The sequence below is a fragment of the Dioscorea cayenensis genome, chromosome 21 (assembly GCF_009730915.1).
Source record: "Dioscorea cayenensis subsp. rotundata cultivar TDr96_F1 chromosome 21, TDr96_F1_v2_PseudoChromosome.rev07_lg8_w22 25.fasta, whole genome shotgun sequence".
In the NCBI taxonomy this organism is placed as follows: Eukaryota; Viridiplantae; Streptophyta; class Magnoliopsida; order Dioscoreales; family Dioscoreaceae; genus Dioscorea; species Dioscorea cayenensis.
The window spans coordinates 358,856-382,832 of record NC_052491.1 but is presented as its reverse complement, the minus strand read 5'-3'; the positions used below and the strand labels follow the sequence as shown (position 1 = coordinate 382,832).

The 23,977-nt window shown below is 41.8% G+C and overlaps 1 non-coding gene across 1 annotated transcript; it reads right to left on the bottom strand.

Annotated features, from left to right (window-relative positions):
* Positions 1-10,510: 10,510 nt before the first annotated feature.
* Positions 10,511-10,617, bottom strand: LOC120252660. The gene has a single exon (XR_005534117.1). It is a non-coding gene; the product is annotated as a small nucleolar RNA R71 (small nucleolar RNA).
* Positions 10,618-23,977: the final 13,360 nt, after the last annotated feature.

Sequence of the window (23,977 nt, the reverse complement as noted above, 5' to 3'; positions counted from 1 at the left end):
GTTCGACCAAGATGAGGGACATGACGATGTAATGATGCTTCGATCGACGTTAGAAGTACCATCTACCTCGGGGATCTTGAAGAAGGTGCTCCAAAAAATGAAGAGGGCTAGGAAACAAGCGCCTTAAGGTAGGACAAGGTACGTCAATCTTAGTGACATTAAACAAACGCTTCTTGGGAGGCAACCCAAGTGTTTACTATTTTCTTATCTTCTACTTTAGTTTGTTTGCATGAATAAATTGTTAAGTGTTGGTGTCTTGATTTTTAGATGCTTGTGCTGAGATTTTCTTGAGAACTTCGAATATTCATCATGTGTTTTCATGTGGAATTGGTGAAGTTATGTTGTTTGAGCTTTATTCCATGTTTTTCGCTGGTAAACCTCGCATACTAGGGCAGGTTCTGAGTGTGTAAACATGTTCAAAAACTTTTTGCAGAGCCTGCATGTTTTTCTAAGGCATCCAGTGAAAATGCCCGTGGAATTGTATTGTGATCATCCAGAGAAGGCACAGGGGCGTGCGGCTGCCCCTCTGAATGACCATGCAACTGTCACACGCCCGTGGGTAATTTTCGCACGGGCGTGTGAATTTCTACAGAGTTGGGCGGATTATCCCGAGAGCACACAGGGGTGTGGATTAGCCCCTGTGGGCGACCTTGTGAACCACACACGGGCGTGGATAATTTCCACACGCCCGTGCGAAATGCTGCAGAGGAGTTCTCTCCATCCCGAAAAAACACAGGGGCGTGTGGCTGTCCCTGTGAGTTGGGCATGTGAATGTCCACGCCCGTGTGGAATTTTCGCACGGGCGTGTAGAACACTTGGCAATTTTCTCGGATGTTCAGGGAAGCTTCAGGGGCATGCAGCTGCCCCTATGGGTCGGGCGCACGGGCATGGGTATATTCCACAAGGCCGTGCGAGAGCAGTCAGAGTCGAATGAGTGTTTTCCCGAGAGCGCACAGGGGCGTGTGTGTGCCCCTATGGCTCTCTTGTAATGAGGCGCACGGGCGTGGGCAATTTCCACACGCCCGTGTGGATGCACAGAATGGCAAGGGGCGCGAGTTCTTTTTAAAGAAGATTAGTTTCTCTCCCTTTTCAAGGGGTGCGAGTTCTTTTTACTCCATAGTGCCAATTTGGTAGGATTTTTGCGCGGTTTTCCGGCCGGTTCTTCATTTTCTCATTCCATCTCGTCAGGTAAACCCTATTTATCATTTTCTTTGCCAATTCATGATTTTCATCGATTAATCTGTTTAATAATGATTTGTTTCTTTAATTAGAAAGGTGGTTTAAGTTTAGAACGAAGTAGGAGTGATTTCACGATGTATTTTTGGATTCTTGAAGTGCGGCCGTGCGGATTTCAGGCCCTGTGGATGCACACGGGCATGCAGAAATTCCACACGACCGTGTGGATTTCTGCAGCCCGTGTGGATTTCTGCAACGTTAGTTTATCAACTTGTTTGATCGATTTCATTTCCAATTTTGCAGATTATGGCACCTCGGTCGAAGAAGCAAGCTGATAAGAGGCCGCGTGAGTCATCCCCTAAGTCTGAGGTCATGAGTTTCACGATTCCAGAGCATCAGGTTCGCTATGAGCGTTTATCGATACTCCAGTTCAAACAAACTCGATTCCAGGACACCAGTACACTGAGAGATCTACAGGAGGGAGATGAGTTCGCTAATGAGGTCGAGGATCTAGTTTCAGCAGGTGGTTGGTGACAGTTATTGACGATTAGAGAGCCTGCCATCCGAGAATTTGCACTGGAGGTGCTATCATCATTCGAGTTTGATAGATTGTACGCGAGCTTCGACAGTTTGGACACCATTCAGTTCAGAGTATTTGGACACCACCACAGCTTGAGCATTACTCAGTTTTCAGTTCTACTTGGCTTGTATGAGGAAGCATTCACAGATACGGAGAGCTTACAGAGTGCTATATGGTCAGGGTCAGTATGAGCCGGGGGTGTCCAAGGCCACGTGTCTTTCCTGACCTGCATACAGACATTTACATGCCATTATGAGTAGGTCGGTGAATGGTCGTGGTGATAACACTGGTGTTCTGAGACGACAGGAACTTCTGTACTTGTACTCGATGGTGTAGCGCGTATCAATTTACTTAGGGCACATCATGGCTGAGTACATCAAACATCAGGGGCACTATGCTAGATTGGGAGCGATCTTCTCCGGCCCTTACATCACGAGATTAGTATTGGGCATGGGTCTCTTGGACTCGATTCATGGGGCCGAGAAGATGAGTGTGCCTGCTCCCCTGAGCCTAGAGATGATGAGGTTGATGGGCATGGTCCGCAGGGTTAGGACAAGGGTTTTTGCTTTAGTGTTACCAGCTCCCGAGATAGACGAGGATGAGGGTGATGAAACCGGGGCATCTCAGCCCGCTCCCGAGCCTCAGCCAGCACCGATGGAGACCGAGGCACCTCCAGTGGTAGAGTAACCACCCCCCGTGCGTATGTTTTCACCATCTCGAGCTCATGATCATTTTGAGAGGCTCGAGAGTGCTTTGGGAATGATACGGACAGAGGTAGCTGAGGCTCGAGCCGAGATTGCAGAGATTAGGGCTACGCAGGCCACTCAGTACACAGAGTTAATGGCACGTTTCGACATATTACAGCCGATCTTAGAGCGAGACATCACCTCATCATTTGTCTTGCCGCCGAGGACTCCTCAGGCCCCCTCAGTTCCTCCAGCATCTCCATCCCCTACCCTAGCACCAGTGGATCCACCATGTGCATCTTCACCAGCAGCAGCATCGGAGCCTGAGGGAGACACTGACACTTGACTTTACTTTATTTTCCTTTTATGCATTTTATTTTTAGACTTGTTCACTCAGAAAGGATTCTCCTTCTGAGTTTATTTTCATTTTCCATCTCTAGTTGTATTCATTGTCTATCTTTTATACATACTCGAGTTGATTTTGTTTTCATTGAGCTTCACTGAATCCCCTCGTGTATGCGTGCAGATGGTCTTGTCATCATGGGAATTGAGACTTAGTCATGGACACGGGCAAGGAGCTTCGGCACTTGGCCGTGTGAGCTTCACAACCCTTTAGAACATTAGTCCCAAGGACTTAGCTCCATCAAACGCGACACTCGGAGTTAGGGGAGTATTGTTTTGATTGCTTCTCCCACATCTATTTTTGAATGAAATACATTTTGAGTGAGCTTGCATGTGTACATTGGGGACAATGTACAACTTAAGTGTGGGGGGGAGTTCCATAGTCCACACATCTTTTTTATTGTTCTTGATTGATATATGCTCACATAGGCAATGGCGGTTCACCCTAGTTACATTGATTGTATTCTTGAGCTTAGGAGAATTTTTAACATTGAATATTTTCATGCTCTAGTTTTTCTTGAATGTACTTGTTACACTACTAAATATTAGACACTTTTGGAAACTCAAGTTTCATGTTAAAAGGACTAGTTATTGTTGTTTCTTGTGTTAAATTCTAAAAAAAAATGAAAAGAAGGAACAAAATAGTTTTATTGTTTATTTGTGCTTGTTGGGTGGAAAGAGCTACCACCTATGAAGTATGAAGCTACTCTCATAAGTCGTATACTAGCTATGTCCTAATGAGAGAAACAGCTATCTCATAGGATGAGTGAAAGCTACCACTCCAGTAGAAAGAGCTACCACCTCGAAAGTGTGAAAGCCATCTTAACGGCCGCTTTGGAAAGGGCTACCTTAGAGGATGTGTGAAGCTACTACCATCTTTGAAATTGTTGTCACTTTTGTAGATAAATAAGTCCCTTGTACTTAGAACTTTGAGGAGTATACCTTGGGTTATTTTGAGTGAGTTCACAAACGTACACAGCCGGCCGAGAAAACAGGAATTCAGAGAATCCACATGGGCATGTGGAAATTATCCATGCACGTGTGGAAATTCCACATGGGCGTGTGAAAAATCCACAGGACCGTGTAGTCGCCCCACCCCATCCCTATTTAAAGCCGATTCAGCCCCGATTTCAGCATTTCTTTCTCCATCTTTTTCCCAACTTGAGAGAGGGCTTCGGCCAGGGTTTTGACGGGTGTTGGCTAGGGTTTTGGAGAAGTTCTATGGCTCTGACATCGCCCGTTATTTGGAAGAAGGTTACTGGGAGAGCTTTCGATGATACTGATCCGGCGAAGTGTATTCTAGGCCGGACAAAGGATCCCTTGCGACGAGTAGAGGACTCTCCACAAGACCATCGACACGGCCATCGAGGGGGTTTTCTATGGATTCATTGCTTTTACATTCTATTTCTTTGATTGTATTTAGCTCCATGGAGAGTTAAACCCCTAGTGGGTACCTGGGTATTTGTGAACCCTAGGATGTATTCATTTCATTGAATCTCTTTATTATGCTTTCAATTAATTGATGTTTATTGTGAGTTCCAACCTTGAATGCTTGATTGTATGAACATTTCCCCTAGAGTGACACTAGGGTTGAGAGTTCTTATTGGTAACCTTATGAGTGAGTGACACACCACGAGTGTTAGACAAGCTAGGTAGGAGAGGGTTGAGAGGGTGAGTCGAGAGGTACAGGAGCGTCCTCTTTCCCCTCTGATGTGATAGATTCTACCTCCGTTCCTCGAGTTATTTGCGGCCATAATAGAGTGAATGGTCTAAGGGATGACCCTCCGCTGGGGCTTAGTTGCGAGTGCAACATAGTGAAGCGTTGAGGTGATCTTAGTATCTAGGGCTTAATCATGGTTAGGGACCTTCCACCTGGACCAAAGTGTTAGGTCTATAATTAGAAAGAGATTTATCACTTGGAATTCCTAGAGCTCATTGCACCTCTATGCGAGTGCGAGGTGTTGAGATTGTTCGATTTCTCCTCCGGGACATGTATAGAGTTAGGTATAGTTGACCTTAGATTTGGGACTATGTAATGAAGGATTTCCACGACTCACTATTTCATTGATTAGGAAGCATAATAGAGGGTTCTAGCACTTGAAGCGATCATTCTAGGTGGAGCATTATCCGAGTACCCCATCTTTATCGATTGCCTTACCTTCTCCTTTACTCGTGCTCTCTTACTTGTTGATTTTACTTTTGAGAATTGAATCATTGTCACACTTATCACTATTGATTTTTCACATAGCTAAGAAGCGGATTAAGTGTTTTTATTTCTTACTCCCTGTGGATTTGATACCCGCTCATCCGGGATTAGTACTTTGACAAACCCGTGCACTTGCGGGATATACGCAAGGGGACCTTGTCATATTCGCTTGAGCACAATGGAGGTCGGCACACACCCACATGTGTTTGAGCATGACTCTTGTCTTCACATTTATCAAATCCAAGAACATCATCAACAATTGCATCCATGATCTATTTTGCTTTCTTTCATCCAACTTTGTCTCCATAACCCTACACGCACAAAAGAACACAAATACACACGAATAAGCGATAAAATATGATAAAAGTGATGCTCAATATAGGAAAAGAATACTTCATATTACTTATACCCAAGCACTTATCAAACTCCCCCATACTTAAGCTTTTTCTTGTCCTCAAGAAAAAATAAAACATTAAAGCCTCTAAGAAGGAAAATTGGAAGTGCTTGGCCTTAGGTTCACCAAAAGAATGTAAAGGAAGATTCTACAAGCAAGGAAAAATTCCAACACCAACTAAGAAAAATCGATGATCTAGCGAAAAACTTGAATCAAAAAGAACAATAACCCGATATCGTGTAAGTGTGTGTAAACTAATTCAAGTCAACCCAACGTATACTCCTCAAAGCTCTAAGTGAGAGAGACTTATTTATGTATTAAAAGAAAATAGTAGGTAGTAGCTTAACACATCCTCTAAGGTAGGCCTTTCCTAAGTGGCCACTAAGGTAGCTTTCACACTTTCGAGGTGGTAGCTCTTTCTACCGGGGTAGTAGCTTTCACTCATGCTATGAGATAGCTCTTTCTCTCATTAGGGCATAATTAGTATCTGACTTATAAGAGTAGCTTCACATTTTATAGGTGGTAGCTTCACAAGGCTTAATGAGTTAGTAACTATTTTTTTTCAAAGAAATTAAAACAAGAAACAAACTAAAAGTAGTCCCTTTAAACATCGAACATGAGTTTTGACAACGCCCCTTGCGTGAGACCCACAAGTTGATAAGTGCTTGTGTGATAAGAATACGAAGTGTTCTTTCCTAATGATGAGCATTACTTTTATCGGCGTTTAACTCTAAATGTGTGTATTTATATTACTTTCATGCATATAGGCTTGTGAAGTCGAATCTTAGATAAAGAAGCCAATGTAGATCGTGAGTGCACCATTTGGAGGAAATCTTGAGAAGGTTTAAACACGAAGACATAAGTTGGATTCAAGATACTAGAATGCGTGCCAACCTCCTTGTATTCAAGCTAGCACAATGATTTGGAGAGGCACAGAGGCAGTCACATTCTACATATTCTGGCTTGTGCATGTGTAACAAGATCTCCACCAATGTGTGCCCATTTATGTTAGCTCGATGAAAGCAAAGCCATCTACGACATAAACGTGTGCCCATTTATGTTACCTCGATGAAAGCATGGTTTCAGGAGTGTTTCAGACCGACACTAATAAGGTCCCCTTGCGTATATCCCGCAAGTACACGGGTTTGTCAAAGTAATAATCCCAGATGAGCGGGTATCGAATCCAAAGGGAGTAGGGAATAAAAACACTTAATCCGCTTCTTAGCTATGTGAAAGATCAGTAGTGATAAGTGTTACAATGATTCAATTCTCAAAAATAAAAACAACGAGTAAGAAAGCATGAGTAAAGGAGGAGGTAAGGCAATCGATAAAGATGGGGTACTCGGATAATGATCCGCCTAGGATAATCGTTTCAAGTGTAAGAACCCTCTATTATGCTTCCTAATCAATGCAATGGTGAGTCGTGGAAATCCTTAAATACATAGTCCCAAACCTAAGGTCAACTATGCCTAACTCTATACATGTCCCGGAGAAAGATTAGATAACCTCTCAACCTCGCACTCGAATAGAGTTGCAATGAGCTCTAGGGATTCCAAGTGATAAATCTCTTCCTAATTATAGACCTAACCCTTTGGTCCAGGTGGAAGGTCCCTAACCACAATTAAACCCTAGATAACAAGATCACCTCAACGCTTCACTCCATTGCACGAGCAACTAAGCCACAGTGGAGGTTCATCCCTTAGACCATTCACTCTATTATGGCCGCAAAGAACTCGAGGAACGGAGGTAGAATCTATCACATCAGAGGAGAAAGGGGACGCTCCTGTACATCTCGACTCACCGTCTCAATCCTCTCCAACCTAGCTTTGTCTAACACTCATGGTGTGTCACTCACTCACAAGGTTACCAACAAGAACTCTCAACCCTAGTGTCACTCTAGGGGAAATGTTCATACAATCAAGCATTCAAGGTTGGAACTCACAACAAACATCAATTAATTGAAAGCATAATAAAGAGATTCAATGAAACAAATACATCCTAGGGTTCACAAATACCAAGTACCCACTAGGGGTTTAGCTCTCCATGGATCTAAGTACAATCAAAGAAATAGAATGTAAAAACAATGAATCCATAGAGAAACCCCCTCGATAGCCATGTCGATGGTCTTGTGGAAAGTCCTCTAGTTGTCGTCCAAGGATTCCCTCGTCCGGTATAGGATACACCTCGACGGGAGCTCCCCTACCAACCTTCTTCCTAAGGAATGACGATGTCGGAGCCGTAGAACATCTCCAAAACCTTAGCCAATACCTCTCAAAACCTTAGCCAAAACCCTCTCTCAAGTTGGGGAAAAGATGGAGAAAAGAATGCTGAAATCGGGGCTGAATCGGCTTTTTACAGGGCTGGAATCGGGCGACCACGTGGGCCTGTGGATTTTACACACGCCCATGTGGAATTTCCACACGGGCGTGTATAATTTCCACACGCCCGTGTGGATTCTCTGAATTCCTGTTTTCTCGGCCCGCTGTGAACAGTGCTACTGCAGTACTATCGCTACAGTGTTCCGCTAGAGTACCTGGCCTAAAATACTTCCCGAGTCCATACTTTCATCGAGGTGATACAAACAGGCACACGTTCATGTCATGGATCGCTTTGCATCTTTAATGACGGACAAGTTGGTGGAAATCTTGTTCTATGTGCATAAGTCAGAATGCTTGAGTGTGACTGCCCTTGTGCCCCTCCAATTGGTTGTGCTAACTCAAATACGAGGAGGTTGGCACACACTCTAGCATCTCACACCCGACCTATGTCTTCGCGTTTGAACCTTAGCAAGATTTTCTCCAAAATCGGTGCATAATGATCCACATTGGTTTCTTTCCTTCATACTCGGTCTCACAACCCTACCTGCACAAAAGTAACATAAAAACACACATATTAGTGTAAAAACCCGAGAAAAGTAATGCTCAACATAAGGAAAGAATGCTTCGCATTCATATCACACAAGCACTTATCAGATACTGTAGTAAAATACTATAGCAGGTATTGTTCACTACCGGCCGAAGAAGGAGACATCCAGAGAAGCCACATGAGCATGTGGAAATTCCACACGCCCATGCATTAATTGCACACGGGCCGTGTGAAATATTCACATGGGCATGTGGATTCCCGATTCCAACCCTATTTAAAGCCGATTTCAGTCACGATTTTCGAATTCTTTTCTCCATCTTTGCCCCAACTTGAGAGAGGGCTGCGGCTAGGGTTGTGAGAGATATTGGTTAGGGATTGGGAGAGGTTCTACGGTTCTGACATCGCCCTCCGTTTGGAAGAAGGTTAGTGGGAAAGATTTCGTCGGCACCGATCCGGTGAGGTGTATCGTACACCAAACAAAGGGACCTTTGGACGAGTAGAGGACTCTCCACAAGACCATTGTTATGACTATTGAGGTGGTTTTCTATGGATTCATTGCTTTAACATTCGATTTCATTGATTGTACTTAGCTCCATGGAGAGTTAAACCACCTAGTGGGTACTTGGATTGTGAATCCTAGGATGTATTCATTTCATTGAACCTTGTTATTATGCTTTCATTAATTGATGTTTTTATTGAGTTCCAATCTTGAATGCATTGATTGTATGATTACTCCCTTAGAGTGAGACTAGGGTTGAGAGTTCTTTTTGGTAACCCTTGTGAGTGAATGACACACCACGAGAGTTAGACAAAGCTAGATTTGAGAGGGTTGAGAGGGTGAGTCGAGACATAACAGAGTGTCCCCTTTCCCCTCCGGTGTGATTTATTCTACATCCAATTCCTTGAGTTCTTTGCAGTCATAATAGAGTGAATGGGCTAAGGGATGACCTTCCACTGGGGCTTAATTGCGAGTGCAATATAGTGAAGGGTTGAAGTGATTTTAGTATCTAGGGCTTAATTGTTGCTAGGGACCTTCTGCCTGGACCAAAAGGTTAGCTCTACATAAAGGAAGGGGATTTATCACTTGGAATCCCTAGAACTCATTGTAATTCTATATGAGTGTAAGGTTGAGAGATTGTTCAATTTCTCCTCCGGGACATGTATAGGGTTAGGTATGGTTGACCTTAGATTTGGGACCATGTATTAAAGGATCTCCATGACTCATTAATGAATTAGTTAGGAAGCATAATAAAGGGTTTTGCACTTGAAGTGATTGTCCTAGGTGGATCAATATCTGAGTACTCAATTTATATCGATTGCCTTACCTATCCTTTACTTGTGCTCTCTCTTGTCTCTTTTACTTTTGTGTGCATTACATCTTACCGCACAAATCACTATTCATATTTCGCTTAGTTAAGAAACAACTTAAGTATTTTTACTCCTATTCCCTGTGGATACGATACCCACTCACCTGGGATTTTATTACTTGACAAACCCGTGCACTTGCGGGACATGCGCAAGGGACATTGTCATGTTTTTGGCGCCGTTGCTGCGGAATAGGTGTTTAGAGATACTTTGCACTTTGTTTTCTTAGCCATTCATTTATTCATTCTATTTCACATCTTCTTTTCTATCATTGTTCTGATTTGTTTTCTTTCATTTTGTGCAGCTCCAGGTTCATGACCCGAGGAAACCCCTCAATATTGATTGAAGGAGATCCGGACCTCGAACATACACTTAGAAGAAAAGGGAAAGAACCTGTGCAAGAACAGTCTAATCTAGCTGATTTGGAAGTTAAAGGATCAGATAATATGGCGGAACAAAATTAGCAACAGAGGACATTATCCGATTATGCCAGACCGTCAGTATTGGGGACATAATCGAGTATTGTGCGTGCCCTGATTACAGCTCATAACTTCGAGTTGAAGCCGGCATTCATCCACATGTTGCGGCAATCCACACAGTTCAATGGTTTGGCCGATGAGGATCCAAACAGTCATATAGGGAACTTTCTCGAGGTGTGTGATATGCTCAAGATAAACGGTATGACGGATGATGCCATCAAGTTCAGAGCCTTCCCATTTTCCTTAAATGGGAGAGCGAAGCAGTGGCTACACTCATTACCTAGAGCATCAATTACCACATGGAAGGATATGGTAGAAGCCTTTCTTGCCCATTATTTCCCTCCCGAAAAATCTGTAAAGCTTAGGAATGAGATCTTGTCCTTTGTACAGTCAGAATTTGAGTCTCTATTTGAGATGTGGGAAAGGTTCAAAGAGCTCCTGAGAAAAGACCCGCAACACGGATTCCCAGAGTGGATGATTGTTCAGACTTTTATAACAGGTTGAATCCGAGCACAAGGCAACTCTTAGATGCAGCAGCAGGAGGTACGTTAGGTAGCAAGAACCATGGTGAGGCCCATCAATAATTGAAGAAATGGGGTAAATAGCTACGAACGGAATGCTAGGGAGTGGAAGAAGATGGCCGGGATTCATGAGATAGATGCAGTAACTTTATTGGCGGCTCAAGTGGAATGATTGAGTAAGAAGTTAGATGTTCTCACTTCTAATAGAGTGGCGACCATGACTACTTGCAACGGGTGTGGTGGAGGACATGCTCCCTCTGATTGCCTGATCCCTATTGGTGATGCATCTTCGGTTGAGAATGTTGATTTTGTTGGTAATGAGATGAGGAATCAAGGGAATCCATATAGCAACACCAACAATCCGGGTGGGAAAAATCATCCCAATTTCTCATGGAGTAACCAAGGTCCACAAAAGGCCATGGGGACACCGGGTTTCCAACAACAACAAGCCCCAAACATGGAGAACCAAGTTTCCGGTTTGGAGACCCGAATAACTGATTTGGAGAAGGCCTTGACTAGATTTGTGTAATCATCAGATACAAGGTTTCAATTAGTTAAGGCTACACTTCGCAACCACACCGCTTCTTTGCACAACCTTGAGAATCAAGTGGGGCAGATTGCGAAGTCTCTATCAGAGAGATCATAAGGAAGAGTAAGTTAAATGAATACCGGAGACGAATATGCAAGGGTGAAATGGATGGAGATCTCAATCAGTAAAAGTGGGGTATTCGGGCAATGATCCCCTAGGATTCAGGTATTAGGTACTGGATAAGCAAAGTGTTTCTATGAAGAGTAAGTTAAGTCGTGGAAATCCAAATATAATCGGCTCTGGCCTCCCGATCTCCGATACTAGTCTCCTACGAGGTCCCAGTGGAGAAATCGCTCAATCTCAACACCTCACACCACATATGACCGCAAAACACTCTAGGGATTCCAAGAGGTGTATCCGATTCCTAAAGATTGATGCAACCCTAATTCCCGGCGAAGGATCCTAACCCGCTACAAGGTCCCGGTGGAGAAATCTCTCAATCTCACGGCTCACACCAAATATGGTTGCATAGAGCTTAGGGAACAGAGAGAGAATACACCAATTAGAGGGAAAAGGGGATGCTCACTATCTCATGCTCACTATCTAATGGATACCTCTCTCTCACCAAGGTAACAAATCATGAAAACCAAATGACCAAAAGATCAATAAGGCAAGCAAGCATAGACAATCAAGATTAAAACTTAATCAAACTCGGATTAAATAGAAACACTAAGCAAATCCACAAAAGATAAGAATCCTAGGGTTCACAAGCCCAAATACCCTCTAGGGTTTTAGCTCTCCATGGAGCAACATGCAAAACACACCATCAATGAACTGATGGCCTTGATGGAGAGCTTCGACATCTTGAAGGACCCACTCCGAAGCTAGGTTCACCGGTGGCTTCCTTGATGCTATGACGGAGGAGGAATCGCTCAAAGTTGGTGACGAAGCGCCTCCAAATCCAAAAAGACCTCCTCTCCAAACCCTAGCCGTCTCACCCCTCAAGAGCCACACAAAAGATGAGAAAGAATAGGGCAAAATGCCTATTTATAGGCCTTACACCGTGTTTGTCACGTGCCCCTACGCGCCCATGTGGATTTTCCACGCGCCCGCCTGGGCTGGAGGAATTTCCACGTGAGCGTGTGAACAGTACTTTGCTACATTGCTTTCACAAAACGTGGTCCAAACACTCTTCTCTTGAGGCCACATATCCGGGCACACGTTCATGTGGTAGGCTAAAAAACTTCTCTTCATTGACGTATCTTTGAGAGGTCTTGCAATCTTCAAAAAGAGAAGGAACATGAAGATGTGGCTGCCTTTGTGCCCTTCGAACTAGTGAATTGACTTGAACCTTCTTGGAAGTTGGCACACATCTCCACGTTTATGAACTCCTTTCGTGTCTTGGTCCTTGAATTGAACAAGACCTCCCAACATTGTGTCTTTATAGCCTATCTTTGATTCCTTTTTAATCTTCAAGGCATTCACAACCTATATGCATAAAAGAACACCAAATACACAATATGAGACATAAACAATGGTAAAAATGATGCTGAATGCACGTAAAACATATATAAAAATATGTCTACTCAAGCACTTATCAACTCTCAACCCTAGTATCACTCTAAGGTAAAATCCATTTAACAAGCATTCAAGATTGGAACTGAATTTAAGATATCAATTAAAGAAAAATATAATAGAATGCTCAAAGAAACAATATCATCCTAGGCTCTACAAGTCCAAGTACCCACTAAGGGTTTAGCTCTCCATGGCGTAAAATACTATCAATAATGAAATCGAAAGTAAAAACATGCAATCCATAAGTAAACCCTCTTGATATTCATTTCGATGGTCTTATGGAGTACGTCTTCTCCAAAGGTGTCCTCGTCAAGTTTACGGCACAGCTCACCTAATCGATGTTGACCAAACCTCCCCCAATAACTATCTTTTGAAGGAAAGCGGTGTTGAAGGCCATAGAACTACTCCAAAACTCTTTCCAAAGCCTTTCTAAACCCTAGCCATGAGCACCTCCAAAGATGTGGAAAGGTGGGCCTAAGGATGGAAAGAAGATCCCCCCAAACGGCTGAAATCGTGACTTAAATAGTGTTGGAATCGAGCATCCACAGTATTTTACTACAGTAAACTGCTACAGTGCGTCACTGAAATGCTCCAGAATCCACACTTTTCATTGAGGCGACATGAATGGGCACACCTTCATTCAGTAGATCGCTTCGCGTCTTCCATAAAAGTTACATTGATGAAGATCTTGCTAGCATTGCACAAGTCAGAAACACACGAATGTGACTGCTTTTGTGCCCCTCTAAATGATATATTTGCTTGAACACCATGGAGGTTGGCAGACAATCACATGTATTTGGCCATAACTTGTGTCTTCATGTTTGTTCACTCTAAAAATTCATCAACAAAGTGCATCCATGATCTATTTTGGTTTCTTTCTTCCATATCTGTATCCACAATCCTACATGCACAAAAGTAACACAAAAACACAAATATGAGCGATAGAATCTTATAAAAGTAATGCTCATCGTTAGAAAAGAATAATTTGCATTACTATTATACAAGCTCTTATTAGAGCCCTGTGTAGCGCGAACCTCAGTTAAATCTGACTATAGCACCCCCACCGCATGCTCGAGGCTCTCAAAATGACCATGGGCTCGAGAAGGAGAAAAGATACACACTAGAGGTGGCTCTTGTTCTGTAAGGGATGCTCCTATCTTCGTAGGCTCTAGCTATAGCTCAGGAGCAGGCTAAGATCCCTCTTCTGCGTTACCCTCATCCTCTGCTGGCTTTTGTGGGGACATGATCATAACATATACTCCATCGTTGTATCTACAGATCATCCCCATAAGTCTCATTATCTCTAGGCCGAGAGATAATGGTACAATCGTCTTCTCGGCCCATCTGATCGCCTCTAACAAACCCATCCCGATAATGAGCCGAGTGATGTATGGGCCCGAGAAGAGCACCTCAACCTTGCCATACTGACTCTAATTTCTCAGGTACTCTGCCACAATGTACCACAGGTGAAGTGGCTCACTCTATAACATTGAGTAAAGATACAACAACTCCTGGCGACTCAACACCCCTATACTGTCACCACGGTCGTTTACTGATCGACTAAGAATGGCGTAGATGTAGTGGTAAGCTGGCTAGAAGAGGCATGTGGCCTTCGACATTCCCGGCTCATACTGACACTTAGTGAGTCATGGAAATCCTAAAATATATGGTCCTAAAGGTTCCCTTGTCAAGCCTAGGGCACACCTCGCCTGATCGGTGCAGACGAAAGCCCCCCCAATAACTCTCTTCCAAAGGAATGAGGTGTCGATGACCGTAGAACCAGTCCAAAAGCCTTGCCAAAGCCCCTCTAAACCCTAGCCACAGGCCTCTCCAAAGTTGGGGAAAATATAGAGAAAAGATGGAAAGAAGGATTCCCAAATTGGTACAAGTCGCGACTTTATAAAGGGCTACAATCGGGAATTCACACGGGCGTGTGGAATTTCCACACGCCCATGTGAATCTACAGAACTTGGTCTTTTAGCGGCCTATGAACAATAACTACTACAGTAAATTGCTACAATAATTTACTACAGTGCCTGCTACAGTACTCTATCAAAAAACACTCCCAAATCCACACTTTTCATTGAGGCAACATAAATGGGCACACATCTATGCCATAGATCGCGTCGCTTCTTCAATAAGGGATAACATTAATGAAGATCTTGCTATCATTGTACAAGTCAGAATAGGCAAATCTGACTGCCTTTGTACCCTCCAAACCATCTAATTGCTTGAGTGCATGAAGATTGGCACACATTCATGTATCTTCGAGCACAACTTGTGTTTTCACATTTGTTCACTCCAAGATTCCATCAACTAAGAGCAATCGCAATCTACTTTGGCTTCCTTCCTCTGTATTTGGCTCCACAACCCTACATGCACACAAGTAATACAAATACACATATATTAGAACTAAAATCTGATCAAAGTAATGCTCATCGTAAGAAAAGAATACTTTGTATTACTAATACACAAGCACTTATCAAATCTCTCCACACTTAAGCTTTTGCTTGTACTCAAGGAAAAATAAAACACTGAAGCATAGAAGAAGGAAATATTGAAATATTGAAAGTTCTTGGCCTTAGGTTCACCAAAGCATGCAAGGAGAGCATTCTACAAGTAAGGTAACTTTCAACACTAAATGTGAAAAATCAATGCTCTAGCTAAAAACTCGAATGAAAAAGGACAGCAAACCTGAAATCGTGTAGGTGTGTGTAACCTTACTCAAGTCAACCCAACATATACGCCTCAAAGTTCTAAGTATAAGGGGCTTGTTTATCTACAAAGTAACACAAAACAATGATATGGTAGTAGCTTCACACATCCTCTAAGGTAACCCTTTCCAAAGTGGCCACTAAGGTGGTTTTTACATTTTCGAGGTGGTAGCTCTTTCTACCGGGGTGGTAGCTTTCACTCATCCCATGAGATAGCTCCATCTCTCATTAGGGCATAACTAGTATCTGAGTTATGAGAGTCACTACATACTTCATCGTTGATAGCTCTTTCCATCCCAAATTCACAACTAAAACAAGTAACTTTCTCTTTTTTTAGCAAAATTAACACAAGAAGAAAAAACTAACTAGTACCTTAAATATCAAACTTGAGTTCCCAAAAGTGTTTAACGAGCGAGTAGTGCAACAATTGTCAATCGAGCAAAAATTCTTAGAAATTCAAGTAAAAACTAGAGCATGAGAACATTAAATGTTAAAAATTCCCCTAAACATAAAAATACAATCATTACAACTAAGGTGAACTACCATTTGCTATGTGCACATGTATTTTAATCAAAACTTGTGTAATGAACATATGTAATGTAAACTCCGCCCCTACACTTAAGATGTACATTGCCCTCAATGTAAGCAAGCAAGCACAATAGGATAAAAATCAATCAAAAGCAAATCACTCTTTCCACCCCCTATGTACAAATAACAAACAATTTCCGAAATTTTTTCAATTTTTTCTGATTTTTTATTTTTCTTTAAGAATAGAACTAGCACTCTAAAGTCCCAAAAATAATGAACTAGAGTCTTCATAGGTCTAATGAGTGAGAAAAGTGCATAAAGAGCTATCGGACAAAAGTATTCAAGAAAATTGGATGAAAAATAGAGCATGATAAAATCTAATGTTTAAAATTTCCAAAACACTAATAATTAAACTCTTAACCCTAAGGTGAACCTTCATTGGCAACAAGAGCATGCTCATGAAAACACAAGTAAAAGTCATGTATAAGATGAACCCTCCCCCACACTTAAGATGTACATTGCCCTCAATGTACGCATGCAAGCACAATAAGGATAGTATCAATGGAAAGCAACATGTTTGAGGGAATGCAATAAAAACAATACTCCCTTGAACTCCTCATTAAACATTTGGTGAAGTCTAACTCATGGGCCTATTGTATGGGTTGTGAAGCTCACACGATCATGTGACAATGTCACATGATCGTGTCTATGACTAAACATCATCAACATCACTCTCAAGGCCATCTGCACGGAATACAAGGGGTTCAGTAAAGCTCAACAAAATAGAAAATAAAATATGAGTTCATACAACAAGAATAATAAAGTACATACTCGCAACACAAAATAAAAAAACATGAAGATAACTCTAAGAAAGGGAAACCTTTATGAGTACAAAAGTCAACAGACGATGAAGCTGAATGCGATCAAGTTGCTTTAGAATCTGTGCCTGGTTCTCAATGATTGTAGCCACAACAGCCTCGAGTAGAGCCAGACGCTCGTGAAGTCGAGTGGAAGATGGCTCAGAATCGGCTGATGAACTTGTGCTGCCTCGGTGATCCCGGGCTCGGCTATAGGGGTGCCTCTATAGCCTCAGCAGGCTCTTCATCGTCCTCAGATGATGGCTCTACTAATGCATATCCACCTGAACATGTGCATCTTACAATGCCCATCAAGCGGAGAGTGACTAGCTCGAAGGTGCTGGGGTACTAATCCTCTCCTCGCCTCTGACTTAGCGGATCAGACCCATCTTGAACACGAGAGGAGTGATATAGGATCCCATAAATAATGCTCCTATCTGCAAATACTCACTCTCGTGGTAAAGGTAGTCTGTGATAACATATCCCAAATGGATGGGCACTCTCTGCGCCATGGAGTGGATATACAAAAGATCAGTCCTACGAAGTGAGCCTGTACCATCTCCATGACCCGTCACTTACCGGCTGAGAATAGCATGAATATACCTATACGACAGTTATGTTAGTAGAGAGGCCTTTGACTGGCCCAGGATATACTGGTGGGCACCACATAGATCATAAAAAACCTGGACTAGAGTGAGATCATAAGGGTAGTCGATAGGCAGATGTGTGTACTTGATGGTGCCAACATAATTAAGCCGAGTAACATTGAAAAACTCGGGTCGATTCATCCCATGTGGCTGACCAAAGGCTCATAAATTAATAGAATCCTTCGTGTCAAAGTCAGTGTCGGCCATGGTACGGTCAAAGTTAAATGAGGCAAGAACCCCCAAAGTAATGTCTCGGTGGACGGGCTCCTGAATGGAGAATAGTCAGTCCCAACCTCCCACACTAAAAAGCTCTCAAACCACATTAGCAAGACTAATCTCCTCTAGTGCATCTCAATCAATAAAGCGTGACTGTCCAATCTTGAGATGCTGGAGACGCTTGAACCTCTACTGATGAATAGGATTAGGAAACTCAACTTCTGGTGATGGCGTTGGCTCCCTATCATGGCGAGGACATTTTTGAGCTAATTTCATGGTCTGTGGTGTCATACCTGCGAAGAAAATATTGAAAAAAGTTAGTTCAACATGAATACGATGTAAACCAGGCACCACTTGCCTGAGGGCAGTGAGCCAAGGGAAGAAATATGGCTAGTTGGTCACTGTCCATGTCCACGCGGGTGCGTGGGTAGGCCACGTCATAAGTGCTTGTGTATAAGTAATATAAAGAATTCTTCTTTTATATTGAGAATCACTTTTATTAGATTTTATCGCTTATTCATGTGTATTTGTATTCTTTTGTGCATGTAAGGTTGCGGAGATAAAGTTGGATGAAAGAAAGCAAAAGTAGATCGTGGATGCAATTGTTGATGAAGTTCTTAGATTGGATAAACGCGAAGACACGAGTCATGCTCAAAGACATATGGGTATGTACAGACCTCGATTGTGCTTAAGCGAATACATACAGTGGAGGGGCACAAAGCAAGTCACACTCATGTGTTCTGACTTATGCAATGCTAGCAAGATCTTCGTCAATGTGATTTCATTAAAGACGCAACACGATCTACCGCATAGATGTGTGCCTATTCATGTGGCCTCGATGATAAGAGTTGATTCAGGAGCTGATAAGTGGTTGTGTATTACTAATACGAAGTATTCTTTTCTTACGATGAGCATTACTTTTCTCAGATTTTATCATTAATGCATGTGTATTTGTGTTCTTTTGTGCATGTAGTGTTATGGAAACAAATATAGAAAAAGAAGCCAAAGTAGATTGCGAGTGCACTTAGTTGATGAAATCTTGAAGTGAACAAACGTGATGACACAAGTTGTGCTCAAGGACATGTGAGTGTGTGCCAACCTCCGTGGTGTTCAAGGAAATATGCAAATTAGAGGGGCACAAAGGCAGTCACAATCATATGTTTCTAACTTGTGCAAAGCTAGCAAGATTATCGTCAAATGTGCTTTTTATTTTCAAGATACAATGCAATCTACAGCGTAGACATGTGCCCGTTTATGTTGCCACAATGAAAAGTGTGGATTCGGGAGTATTTTGGTAGAGTACTATAGCAGATTAATGTAGAAAATCACTATATTGATTTATTGTAGCAGTTACTGTTCACAGACCGCAAAAAAATCGATTTACTGGATATTCACACGGGCGTGTGGATGCCCGATTCCGGCCCTATCTAAGTCGCTATTTCAGTCCGATTTTAGAATCCTTTTTTCCATCTTTTGGCTATCTTTTCTCCATATTTGGAAGCGCCCACGGCTAGGGTTTGGAGAGGCTTTGGCTAGGTTTTGTAGGGGTTTACGGCCTTTGAAATCGCCTTTCCTTCGAAAGAGAGTTATTGGGGTTTCTTTCGTTGGTACCGATCCGGCGAGGTGTGCCCTAGGCTTGACGAGGGGACCTTTCGTAGAAGACGCGGCCACTCCACAAGTCCATCAACACAAACACCAAGGGGGTTTTATTCACGGATTTGATATTTTTACTTTTGATTTCATTATTGATTGTATTTTTCTCGATGGAGAGCTAAACCTCTAGTGGGTACTTGGGCTTGTAAAACCTAGGATGATATTATTAATTGAGTTCTAATCTTGAATTCTTGTTGAGTTGATTTTCTGTTAGAGTGACACTAGGGTTGAGAATCCATTTTGGTAATCCTTGTGGATGAGGGACTCACCATGAGGGTTAGACAATACTAGATTGGAGAGGGTTGAGAGGGTGAGTTGAGAGGTAGCGGAATGTCCCCTTTCACCTCCGGTGTGATTTGTCCTACCTCCACATTCCAAGAGTTCTTTGCGGTCATAATAGAGTTAAGTGCTAAGAGACAAACTCCTTTGGGGCTTAGTTGCGCAAGCAATAGAGTGAAGTGTTAAAGTAATCCTTAGTATCTGGGGCTTAATTGTGACTAGTGGTCTTTCGCCTGGACCAAAATCATTAGATCTATTTTAGGAAATAGGGTTTATCAGTTGGAATCCCTAGAGCCTAAAGCAACCTAGAACAGTGTGAGGTGTCGAGACTGAGAGATTTCTCCACTGGGGTATAGTGTAGGGTTAGTGATGGTTGACCTTAAGTTTTGGGACTGTGTGTTTAAAGATCTCCACGACTCATTAAGCGTTAATTAAGGAATATAATGATTGGTCTTGCACTTGAAAAAATAGTCCTAGGGTGAGCAATGTCTGAGTACCCCATTTATCATCGATTGCCTCTCCAATCTTTTACTTGTGCCTCATTCTTCTTTTCTTATTTCTATTTGCATTATTTCTTATTCACATCATTATCGATTCATCTTCATCATAGTTAAATACCAATCTTCGTATTTCTAATCACTATTCCCTGTGGATTCCACTACCCACTCACCGGGGTATTTTTACTTCGACAAATCCGTGCACTTGCGGTGCACACGTGAAAAGGTGATTTGTTAGGTTTTTGGCGCCGTTGCTGGGGAGTAGGCATTTTAGAAACACTTTGCACTTTGCTATTTTAACTATTCATCACCCGTTCTATTTCATATCTTCTTATTCTTCCATCGTTCTGATTTGTTTTTCTTTCTTTGGTTACAGCTCTGATAGCGCCCCTTGCGTATATCTCGCAAGTACATATGTTTATCGAGTAATAAAATCCCAGGTGATTAGGTATCGTATCCACAGGGAGTAGGGAATAAAAATACTTAAATTGTTTCTTAACAAAGTGAAAGAAGAATAATGGTTTTGTTAACAAGATGTAATGTAAACAAAAATAAAATAGACAAGAAAGAGAAGTACAAGTAAACGAGAGCTAAGGCAATCGATATAAATTGGGTACTCGGATATTGATCCGCCTAGGACAATCGGTTCAAGTGCAAAACCTCTATTATGCTTCCTAACTAATGCATTAATGAGTCGTGGAGATCCTTCAATACATGATCCCAAATCTAAGGTCAACCATGCCTGACTCTATACATGTCTCGGAGGAGAAATCAAATGATCTCAACACCTCGCACTCGTACAGAGTCACAATGAGTTATAGGGATTGCAAGTGAAAAATCCTTTTCCTAGATGTAAGCCTAACCCTTTGGTCCAGGTGGAAGGTCTTTAGTCACAATTAAGCCCTAGGTGCTAAAATCACTTCAACACTTCACTCTGTTGCCTCTGCAACTAAGCCCCAGCGGAAGGTCATCCATTAGCCCATTCACTCTACTATGACCGCAAAGAACTCGAGGAAATGGAGATAGGATAAATCACACCGAAAGGGAAAGGGGACGCTCTACTACCTCTTGACTCAGCCTCTCAACCCTCTCCAATCTAGCTTTGTCTAACTCTCGTGGTGTGTCACTCACTCACAAGGGTTACCAATAAGAACTCTCAACCCTAGTGTCACTCTAAGGGAGTATTCATTTAATCAAACATTCAAGATTGGAACTTAATTAAAGCATCAATTAATGGAAGCATAATAAAAGGTTTAATGAAATAAATACATCCTAGGGTTCACAAATCCAAGTGGCCACTAAGGGGTTTAGCTCTCCATGGAGCTAGTTACAATCAACAATGAAATCAAATATAAAAGCAAGTAATCTATAGAAACCCCTCTCGATAGTTGTGGCGATGGTCTTGTGGAGAAGCCTCAACTCTTCCAAAGGTCCCTTTGTTCGACCTAGTATACACCTTGCCAGATCGATGCCAATGAAAGATCTCCCACTAACCTTCTTCTAAATAGAGCACGATGTCGAGTCATAAAACCTCTCCAAATCCCTTTCCAATACCTCTATAAACAGCTTCATTGGTGAAGATCTTGCTATCAATGCACAAGCCGGGATACTCGAATGTGACTGCCTTTGTGCCTATCCAAATCATTGTGCTAACTTGAATACAAGGAGGTTGGCACACATTCTTGCATCTTGAACCTGACTTATGACTTCGCATTTGAACCTTCTCAAGTTTTCCTCCAAATATTGCGTTCACGACCTACATTTTCTTCTTTCTTTAACATTCGGCTTCACAACCCTATACGCATGAAAGTAACATAAATGCACACATATTAGCGCTAAAACCTGATAAAGTAATGCTCATCATAAGTAAAGAATACTTCACATTCTTATTACACAAGCACTTATCAAACTCCCGCACAATTAAGCTTTTGCTTGTACTCAAGCAAACATTAAAACATTGAAGTATATACAAAAGAAATATTGGAAGTGCTTTGCCTTAGGTTCACAAAACCATGCAAAGAGAGCATTTATTAGTAAGGGAAATTCAACACTAAATACGAAAAAAATCAATGCCTAGCTAAAAAGATGAATAAAAAAAGGATAACAAACCCGAAGTCGTGTAAGTGTATTTAAACTCACTCAGGTGAACCCAAGGTATACTCCTCAAACTTCTAAGTATAAGGGACATATTTATCTACAAAAAAGTAACAAAAATTAAAAAGAAGGTCGTACTTCACACATCCTCTAAGGTAGTCCTTTCCAAAGCGGCCGTTAAGATGGCTTTCACACTTTCTAGGTGGTAGCTCTTTCTACCGGAGTGGTAGCTTTCACTCATCCTATGAGATAGCTCTTTCTCTCATTAGGGCATAACTAGTATCTGACTTATGAGAGAAGCTTTATACTTTATAGGTGGTAGCTCTTTCCACCCAGCAAGCAAAACTAAAAAAAATAAAACTATTTAGTTCTTTCTTTTCCTTTTTCCATTTTTTTTGAAATAGTTAACAAAAGAAACAACTTTAACTAGTTCCTTTAACATCAAACTTGAGTTTCAAAAAGAGTTTAAATAGTGAGTAATGCAACAAGTGTCAACAGGGAAAACATTCCTAGAAATTCAAGCAAGAATTAGAGCATTAGAACATTCAATGTTAAAAATTCTCCTAAACTCAAGAATACAATCATTGCAACTAAGGTGAACCTCCATTGGCTATTTGAGCATGTATATCAATCAAAAACTAATATAAAGCAGACATGCATTATGAAATTCCCACCTCCCCTCCCCCCACACACACTTAAGTTGTACATTTTGGCAATGTACATATGCAAGCTCACTTATAATATATAAAACAAGAATATATGTGGGAGAACCAATAAAAACAATACTTCCTTGACTCCTAGTGTTGCATTTTATGGAGCTAAATCCTTGGGAGTGTTATTCCAACGGGTTGTGAAATATACACGGCCAAGTGCCGAAGCACGTTGGCCATGTCCATGACTAGATCTCAGTTACCATACTAACAAGACCATCTGCACGCATACACAATGGGATTTAGTGAAGCTCAACAAAATAAAATAGCGTGAGTATATAAAAGATGAAGCAATGAATACAACTTGAAACATCAAAACAAAACTAAACTCAGAAGGAAAGTCCTTTCTGAGAATAATAAATACATCTTCCCTCTAGACCTAGCCGCTGTTGAAGCTCCATCTACAAATGGATAAGACTTTTGTCTTAATGTATATGAATCTTAGAATAATAAATACAATAAATAATGATGAATTGAAAAAAGAGAAAATCCTTTAGCTAGATAAGGGGCGGATGTAGCCAAGTGGATCAAGGCAGTGGATACATGACAAGATCCCCTTGCGTATATCGCGCAAGTGCACGAGTTTGTCGAAGTAATAATCCCGGATGAGCGGATATCGAATCCACAAGGAGTAGGGAATAAAAACACTTAATCTGCTTCTTAGCTATGTGAAAGATCAGTAGTGATAAGTGTGACAATGATTCAATTCTCAAAAGTAAAAACAACAAGTAAGAGAGCACGAGTAAAGGAGGAGATAAGGCAATCGATAAAGATGGGGTACTCGGATAATGCTCCGCCTAGGACAATTGTTTCAAGTGCAAGAACCCTCTATTATGCTTCCTAATCAATGCAATGGTGAGTCATGGAAATCCTTAAATACATAGTCCCAAATCTAAGGTCAACTATACCTAACTTTATACATGTCCCGGAGGAAAGATTAGATAACCTCTCAACCTCGCACTCAAATAGAGTTGCAATGAGCTCTAGGGATTCCAAGTGATAAA